This window comes from Meriones unguiculatus, chromosome 1 (genome assembly GCF_030254825.1).
Source record: "Meriones unguiculatus strain TT.TT164.6M chromosome 1, Bangor_MerUng_6.1, whole genome shotgun sequence".
Taxonomy (NCBI): Eukaryota; Metazoa; Chordata; class Mammalia; order Rodentia; family Muridae; genus Meriones; species Meriones unguiculatus.
Window position 1 is genome coordinate 179,063,601 of NC_083349.1, and position 8,795 is coordinate 179,072,395.

Consider the following 8,795-nt stretch of genomic DNA (forward strand, 5'->3'; position numbering starts at 1 on the left):
GTGGGGAGGGGAGAGAGCTGCTCCCACTGCCTACTGCAGAAGAGGGGGTGGGATAGGAACTAGAGTCCTCCAGGGGCAAAGTCAGGGGGATTGACAGGCCACTGCCTATCTCCTATACAGCTGCCACCTACCACACAGAGGTAAAACCAGGTAGAAAGATAGCAGGTCCTGGGCCCTGGCTGTCTGCTGGGACCCAGGTATCAACATCACTGAGCACAGCCCCTCTTCCCCACAAACACACTCATCAATCCTAGCATGGCCACTGTCTCTGGTACTGTGCCTATGAAGTATCCAGGGAACCCTGTCTTCCCAGCTTCCAGGCCACCTCCCTCTGAGAGAAAATAACAGACTGGCCACAGGTCCCAGGACACAGGGGAAGTGTCTCTCCCAGTAGGGGGGAGAGAGGACAGAAGCAGGGACTTTTGTCACTTCAGGTTCATCGCTGACCCAGCAAAGCTCTGGATTGCAGGCAGTTCTGGGTGACACAGGGGGCCTATTAGCAGACAGGAAAGATGGGGGCTGCACCGGGTATGGTTGGAAGCTCTGGCTGGGCAGTGGGGACATGTGACTCCTCATCCTGGCCCTGCCATCCTCTCTGTGAAATTGGGCAAGCCATCTACCCTTCCTGGGTCCAGCCTTTGCCATTGTTTCCACTGGATCATTGATGGGATCCATGGCCAGTTGTCACCTCGAAGAGGCTCAGAGGGACCGGACAATGCGCTTTGTCACAGGCAAGCACTGGGATGGAGAATCCCATCCGCAGGACTCTCTTTCTCCAGACCAATAGTCTCTTCTTTCTTCTCTCAGGGCCTCAGGCCTCAAGTCCACAACTCAGGAAAGGCCTTCCCATTCGAAAGAGAAGGCTGAGGCCCTACAAGCTTTGAGCTCTTCTCTGGGCCCCCAGGACTCTAGGGACAATGGCACTGTGTCCTGGAATGCTGATCCTCACACACAGGCATGCGTGGGGCCTCAGAAACAGTCTGAGCAGAGGCAGTGGGAGAGGAGGGTATCAGACGCAAAGGGGACCTAGGAAGATGCACAGTGATGTTCTGGGGCTTCTCCGCATGTGAGGAGCCATTCGGCCTGGGCTGGGGTCCTGGCTGGTCCATATACCAACTGCACAGCCGTGGTCAAGTTGTACCACCTACACAGACATCATTGGAAGAACTTTTGAAGATATGACAATGATTTCCAAAACCCTGGTTGCATATATCAGTCATATTTGGAAGTAATCAGTAATTGAGAGATTGGTTGAAACTTTATTATAATCTTGGAAGCAGCAACAGTGAACAATGGCAGCCTGGAAAGAAGCTTGGGTCTACCAAAAAATAATACACTTTTTAAATACACTCTCTTTTTTCATAACACTTTTTATTTTTTGGAGACGCTCTTGTAGCCCAATATGGTCCCAAACACACCATGTGCCCAAGAATGACATTGAACTCTTGATCTTCCTGTCACATCAGGATTACAGGCCAGTGTTACTACTGCACCTGGCTCTCTTATTCTAGCGTCTGTTGATGAGGAATCCATTTCTTAGCTCTAGAACTCCTGGACCCAGGTTCCTGGAGTTCTAGAACCGACCACCAGGTGGCAGCATTTCACCATGGTTAATGTGCACAAAGACACTCAACTGCCTAGGCAGCTGGGCCTGGGTTGCCCAGCCAGCTCTTTCCTTTCCTAAAGGGGGCCGGCCTCCTTCCCTCAACCCCTCACCATTAGCTAAGCAGACCGTTTTGTCCTGGACACGATGGTCTAGGATGTGTAACAGTGGAGGATACTCCCACGCCCCAGCCTGTGCAGGAGTGGAGAAGGACTTGCCCCTCATTTCACCAGCGCATGACACAATTTTGTGGGCTCTGCCATTGGGACTCCAGCTGTAGGACTGGCCTGATCAGGGGCTGTGGGCATACCAGGTTTCTTTCTGAAGTCCTCTTCTCTCTTTGTTTTCTCATCACATCTTCAAGGCATCCCCCAAGAGCGACTAAAGCAGTTTTGTCTTTCTGAGTATTGACTATTAAAGTTTGAAAAGGAGCTGTTGTTCAGCCACACAAACGAAGGAGATAAACACTAATTACCCGGTGGATGTGCCAACTTCTGGTTCGGAATCCATCACCTTGCCAAGGTTGAGGCTCAAAAAAGGCTAAGGGAGAGAAGGGTGTTTGTGTGAGCCGGTCCCTTTGGGGCCGGTAGATGAGGATTCTACAGGGTAAATGAGCTCAACGCTTCCCCAGGTGATGAAGATATTTCCAGGGTCCCTGAGATTCACCAGGATGGATGGGGCTCTAGGGGAGGGAGAGAGGCAGGGAGGGAGAGGGAGAAGATCTTTTGCTTCCTGGGCTCATGGTTATCAATACATTAATATCAATCAGACACAGTGTTTGATATTTCTTTGATGACCCATTGGTCCTTGGCGGAGCCTTTCATTTCTTTAAGATTATTGGCCCATCGTTACCTGAAGACCTTCAGTGGCACTGAATTGGTGGGCTGCAAGCCACATTATTGACAACGACCTACTTGCAAGGAGGCTGATCTGGTAGTGGGAGGCCTGGCTAGGGGAGCCTGTGTTCAGAAGGACTCCGGCGGCCTTGGGGAGGAGGGTTACCTCTCCCGTGGCTAAGAAGTATGAACTGCACCTGATAGGTTTATTTCCTAAGCCAGGTGAGGCAGGTGAACAGGATTGGGGGCAGACATGAAAGTCCGTTCATTCATAGCCATAGCCTGTGCTGTTTGTAGCTGAGGTTCTAGATCAGCAGATTCAATCAAAGGCAGATTAAAAATGTTACAGATTAAAAAAAAAATTGCACCAGTTTGGAACATGGAGACTTCTTTTTTCTTTGTCATTATTCTCTAAACAATACATCTATTTATATAGCATTTACCTTGTATCAGGTATAGGTAATTGGGAAGACTTGAAATGTGCTGGAGGATGCGTGTGGGTTATATGCAAATTCCACAGCGTTTTACCCTAGTAGCTTGTGCCTCTGTGGATTGTGGGGGTTGGGTATTGGAGCCACGGCAGTGGGTAACCACAGGTGTGGTGGAGGACCTGAGTTGTGCTTTCACTGGGAGCAGTGAGCTGATGTAGTGTGATGATACAGTGGTTGTCTGGGAGTAGGGGAGGCTGAGAGGATTCAGCGTGCGCTGAGAGCAGAGGTCCTCATGAACCAGGATGGCTGTAGAGACATCATCCAGGTGCCCATTGTGGAGGGGGATGGCCAGGCAGTCAGGGAAGCTGACCCCTGCTGAGCAGGAAGGAGCTGTGGGTAGAGGGCAGGACAAGCAAGGGGAGGGGGTGGCGTGCTTGGCCTCAACTGCCAAGGGCCAAGGAGGATACTGTCCCGGAGATCACCCCTCGCTTATGCCTGCATGGGAGGGAGCATGTTGGGTCAACAGAACAAGAAATTTCTGATCCTCAGTTTCTTTGTCTACAAAATGGATCAAATACTGTGCTTAAAAAAAATGTGAAGATTAAATAAAAACAAGCACAAAGTGCCTGGCTCTTTGTTGTCGGGGTAGACAGGAGCTTCATGAACAAACAGATAGGACAAGGATGGCTCTGTCGTTCCCTTCCCTGCCCACTTGTGATGGCTTGGAAACGGAATCTTCCCATGTAGGCAAGGGCCTGTTGGTCTCTGCTGCTGCTTGATGGTGCATGCTGTGGCCAGGTGAGCCTAGGCCCTTCCTTTCCAGTGTGCGTGTAGCTACAGGTCTCCCAAGGTGCATCTGGTAGGGGTGCCAAACTGCGGGAGGGACAGAGGCCAGGCTCCTTCCAGAGTGCAGGGCCGGCCGCTACATGCACGGGTGGCCGGGGTAATTAATTTACACATTTCATCCTGCTTAGACTAATAAGCTGCTCCATCCACCTTCCCTGAGCCTGAGCCTTCACGCTGAGCCTGTGTGATGTCATCTCCCTTCTAGGGAAGGCCCATGCTCCCTGCTGGTGTCCTTGTCTCAGCCCAAGGCTCTAGGCCCTGGCTCGGCACTCCTGGGGCTGTTTTTTGTGTTTTTTGTGTTTTTTTTTTTTTTTTTTTTTTTTCTGCCCAAAGCTTGCTGGTCCTGAAATACCACAGAGGCTATCAAAAGATGCCAATCAACTTCGGTGCAGCGGCTCGCTAGATCTGCAGGGTCTGTACCCTTGCATCTAAGCAACTGGGGAAGAAAATTACTTGAAAAAAAAAAACATAACACGGCATCTACATTAAACATGTATAGGCGTTTTAATCTTGTCATTAGTCCCTAAACAATGCCATCTGACTGCTGTTTCCACAGCATTTGCATCGTCTGAGGCATCGTATGTCATCCAGTTGCCACATACAGTACACAGGGGTGGCATATACAGGGGGGATATACGTGGGTTGCCTGAAAGGACATGCGGTTTTATACACGAGACTAGCTCATCCTTGGAATTTGGCATCTACCTCATCCCGAAGCCAGACCCTCTTGGATTCTCAGGGACCACTGTGCCCCATCTGAGGAAAAACTCATACCCAGGAGTCCATCTTTGCAGCTCTTGGCTATTGCTCCCATCCCGCCTGAGCAGAGCCTGGCTCAGAAATAAGAAGAAATACCAAACTGTATTTTGCACAGCGACAAGGCATCGCCTCTGCACAAACATTTTGAAGTGAAGACAGTGTCTGCTTGCTCTGCCAAGAAAGGAGAAACTCTCAGATACATTGGCTTGGCTGAGGAGAACTACCCCCAGAGAGGGACACAGGACCACAGCTGTCTCCCACGGTGGATCTGGGAACAAGCCACAAGGCAGGGCAGTGAGGGTGGGGGAGGGGCGACTTTCCCTTGAGGTTCTTTTGAGGGTCTTGAGTCTCCAGTGCTGTGAATTTTATCACGCACTGAAAAGCACACTGGCTATTGGAAGGGAGATAGGAATCAGATGGAGACACCGTTTTTGCAGTATCAGTGTATCAGACACTGCTTTGTGTCTGGGGAAGGAGTGAGGGAAAGGAAGTCTTTGCCACGCCTTTCCTTAGAATGAGAGGAGAGGAAGAGGTAAGGTCTAAGAGAGCTGCGGCTGAATGCAATGTCAGGGGGAGCCTGGGGTCCCTAGCTCACACAGGAATCCAAGCAGATGCTTGAGGTGTTTTGAAGGTAGCATAGGAGTTGGCTGGAGGGCCGGCGGAGTCGGGAAAGATGCAGGATCCTCATTTCCATCCGTTTTCCACTCAAGCCTGCTCAGAGAGCTACTGAGGAAAGCCAGTCTAAGCCCTGGCATTTCTGTGACAACTGTATCCTCCAGACCGGTCTGTGAGTGGACACTTTGGGACTTAGCTCTATGCCAGCCGCTCTGCCACAGCAAGGCTCCTCATTAAGTGAGGACAGCAGGCCAGCTCCTTCCGGCTGCTTCCCTCTACTTATGGATTCCATTTATACGCTCCGAATCCAAATCCTGCAGGATTTAATATCCACTTTGTAATCTACTGGCACCAATAGGCATTATCTAACTAAACCTTAAATTGGAAATGCTAGGCTTCCATTTTCCTCACGCCGTCGGGAGGAGCCGGGGCTCTGTTCGTCCAATGTAATTTACTCTTGTGCTAATTAAAGTGCATCGCTCTGCGGTCCTCGAAGGCATGCAGCCTGCTCCCGGTGCTCCATGCAGGAGGTGAGGAGAGGACCCGTGCTGGCTCGTCCAGGCTGGAGAGTGCTGTTAACTTAGTCCCAAATATTCCTTTTTGCTTTACAACTACTTCATTTCCTGAGAGATCAACAGGTCACTGGCTCTATCATTCACGCATTCATTCCCTTTCATGTTTATTAGGCGCTCATGGCAGGGACAGAAATAAAAGATAGTAAACCTATGATCAGGCTCCTCCTACCTGGCCTCTCTCCTCATTTGCCATGACGGTTTTATTTGACACGAATTCCCAGGACACACTATCTTGTCAAAGAGCCCTTGAGGAATGGGTAATGTTGTCATACATTGTTAATCTCCGCTTGACATTATTTCAGTAACTCTCATCTTCTAAAAAAAAAAAATAAAAAATTAAAAATTAAAACATTTCATTTACTTGTCGTTGTTGAGCTACAGGTCATGGGGAGAAAGAGCAGAGACTCAGGGTACCCTTCACTGTGTTTCCCCAATGTTAGCATCTTGAAAAACACAAATCATGTCCAGGATGTTGATACAGCCAAAACATAGGGCAACTTTGTCACCAAAGGGTCCTCCTGAAATAGGATCACTTTTCACAGGCCTCTTCTGTTAGTCGGCTTTCCATTGCTGTGACAAATTACTTGAGAGAAACCAACTTAAAAAGGAAAGGCTTATTTCAGCCTTTGCTTTCAGAAGTTTTAGTCCCTGGTTGTTTTTATACTGGTGGGGAGGCAGCGCACTGTGGCAGAAACTAGAATCGTGTGTGTGTGTGTGTGTGTGTGTGTGTGTGTGTGTGTCTGTGTGCTGCTCACTTCATGACTGCCAGAAGGGAGAGGGGGACAGGGTCCTCCACTTATGGGGCTCCCCACCTCCTAAAGATCCCACTTCCTCCCAACAGCCTGTCAAACTGTGAGTTCCGAGATGGGTTAACACACCAATGAGGAGGTCAGGGCCTCCAAGCTCTAGTACCTCTGCAAAGTCCACTCTCAACACTGCTGCAGAGGGAACCGGGCCTTCACAGCCTAAGTTCTGGGAGATGGTTCATGATCCAAACCAGGGGCTGCAGAGACAACTCAGAGTGTTTTCTGCTCTTGCAGAGGACCCCAGTGTGGTTCTCAGCAGCCATGTCGAACAGCTTACAACCACCCACAGCTCCAGTTCCGGGAAGCTGATCCCACCTTCTACCCTCCTTGAGCACCTGCTCTTCCTGCATCTATCCATCCCCAAACGACTCACATGTATACACGATTAAAAACTGAGCTAAACGAATACTTAAAAATCCAAACCGTACACCCCCTTTTCTCCTTTTTCCCTGGCATGTAGCAACCGCTCATCTACCAGCTGTTTTATGTGTGTATAATTCTGGGTTTTTCACAAATAAACTCAACAGGCTATAAGCCTTGGAGACCAGCTTGAAAACTCATAGACCCTCACACCTTGCTGATCGAGGCACAGGTCACTAATCCCTTTCACAGCAGTGCAGGTGGAAGTCCAGGGGCAAAGTTGATTGAAGAAACTGGATCCCAGGATGGGTCACCCTGACTGTCCTCCAACCCCAGGCTCTTAGATGTCACGTGGGTCTTGCAGATACGACTTAGACTGACGGTAGTCTGTACAGTTAGGGCCTGGCTTGGCCTGCTCCCCATTCAATCCTTGCAGTGGTCTGTGTCTGCATGCTCTTTTTGACTCTGAATGTTTTATTTACATGTTTTATGTGTATGAGTGATCTACCTGCATGTACACCTGCATGCCAGAAGGGGGCACCAGATGCCATTGTAGATGATAAAGAACCAACGTGGTTGCTGAACTCACAGTCGAACTCGGGACCTCTGGGAAGAGCAGCCAGGACTCTTTACTGCTAAGCCATCTCTCCAGCCCAAGCCTGAATTCTTAAGGACAGGAGAGGAGCCCCCATGTGGGCCATTGCCATGGTTCCTGGAGAAGAGGGTGTGATCTTGCAGAGATGAAAATGAGGCTGCAGGTGTCTGGAGGGTTGGCCGGGGCTTGGAGGTCTCCCTTGCCTCAGGTATGTGTGGAAGGGTACTTAGGCATTGACTCACTGCTAATCACTATTTCCTCTGAGACCAACCTGGCCTCACAGACTGGGTTGGGGGTCATATGTGCCCCAAAGCCACAATGGCTTATCTCCAAAGTGGTGTCACTGCTGTGTGGCCAACAGGAGCAAGTCCTCATGAGAATCCTCTCTTATCCACCGGCCACGAGCAATGCTACCTTAGGCTTGGGCCCTGCTCCTGCTAATTGGACTGGCAGCTGACAGGGCTGCAGAGCTGCTTCACCTCTGACCACCGTCTCCTCTCTCCTTGAAGGCTGTGTCCATGTGTCTGGCTCCTTCTGCACACAGCAGCCGGCATGCTAGGCCTATGAGAAGTAGCGCTCCCTAGACGCAGCCTGGGTCAGGGAAGCTACTGAGTGAGAGAAAACTCTCTCATGTTCACCCAGGTGGCGACTGGAGGAAGCCAGCACTAGAATTCCCCCTCTCCTGTGGGGGAGGGGCTCTGCCTGGAAGGTGTTTTCACACTCATTCAGTTGTCACACACTGTTGGCTTTGGGAAAGCATCGAGGATCTGTCTCTAGGGCTTCACAGACAACAGTTCAGGTCTCAGTTCTGCCACTTAGGACGTCCCTACCCCTAGCAGGTTCTCGGTGTCTCGGTGTTCTTACCCGCAAAGTAGGAACAATGCAGTTCCGTACCTAATTGGGGGAAGATGAGATCTGATCAGCACTGACACAGAGACTGTGGCTGCATGCAGAGGACCCTCACAGGTTCAAACCAAAGTGTCAGCGTTGACAGAGAGAGGTGACTACAGTCTCGTCCGGGTAACCAAAGAGCCATTTGCAGGTGATGTCTTCTAGGAAAGGGAAAACCAGTTTTCGTAAATGGAATGAACCTGGATGGATCAGCCACACTCCAGGGCAGGCCCTAGGCCCGGGAGTTCTTATTTGTTTGTTAGTGTGCTCTTGCTTTGTTTTGGTATTTTTTTCTCCTATTGTCATTTTTGTTTGTTTGTTTTGATTTTTCATCTTGTTTCTGTTTTGAGAGAGCAGAAAGAACATGAAATTGGATGGGCAGGGAGAATCTGAGGGGAGCTGGAGGAGGGCAAGATATGATAAAATATATTGAAGAAAGAAAAGAAAGAAAGAAAGAAAGGAAAGAAGAAAGGAAGAA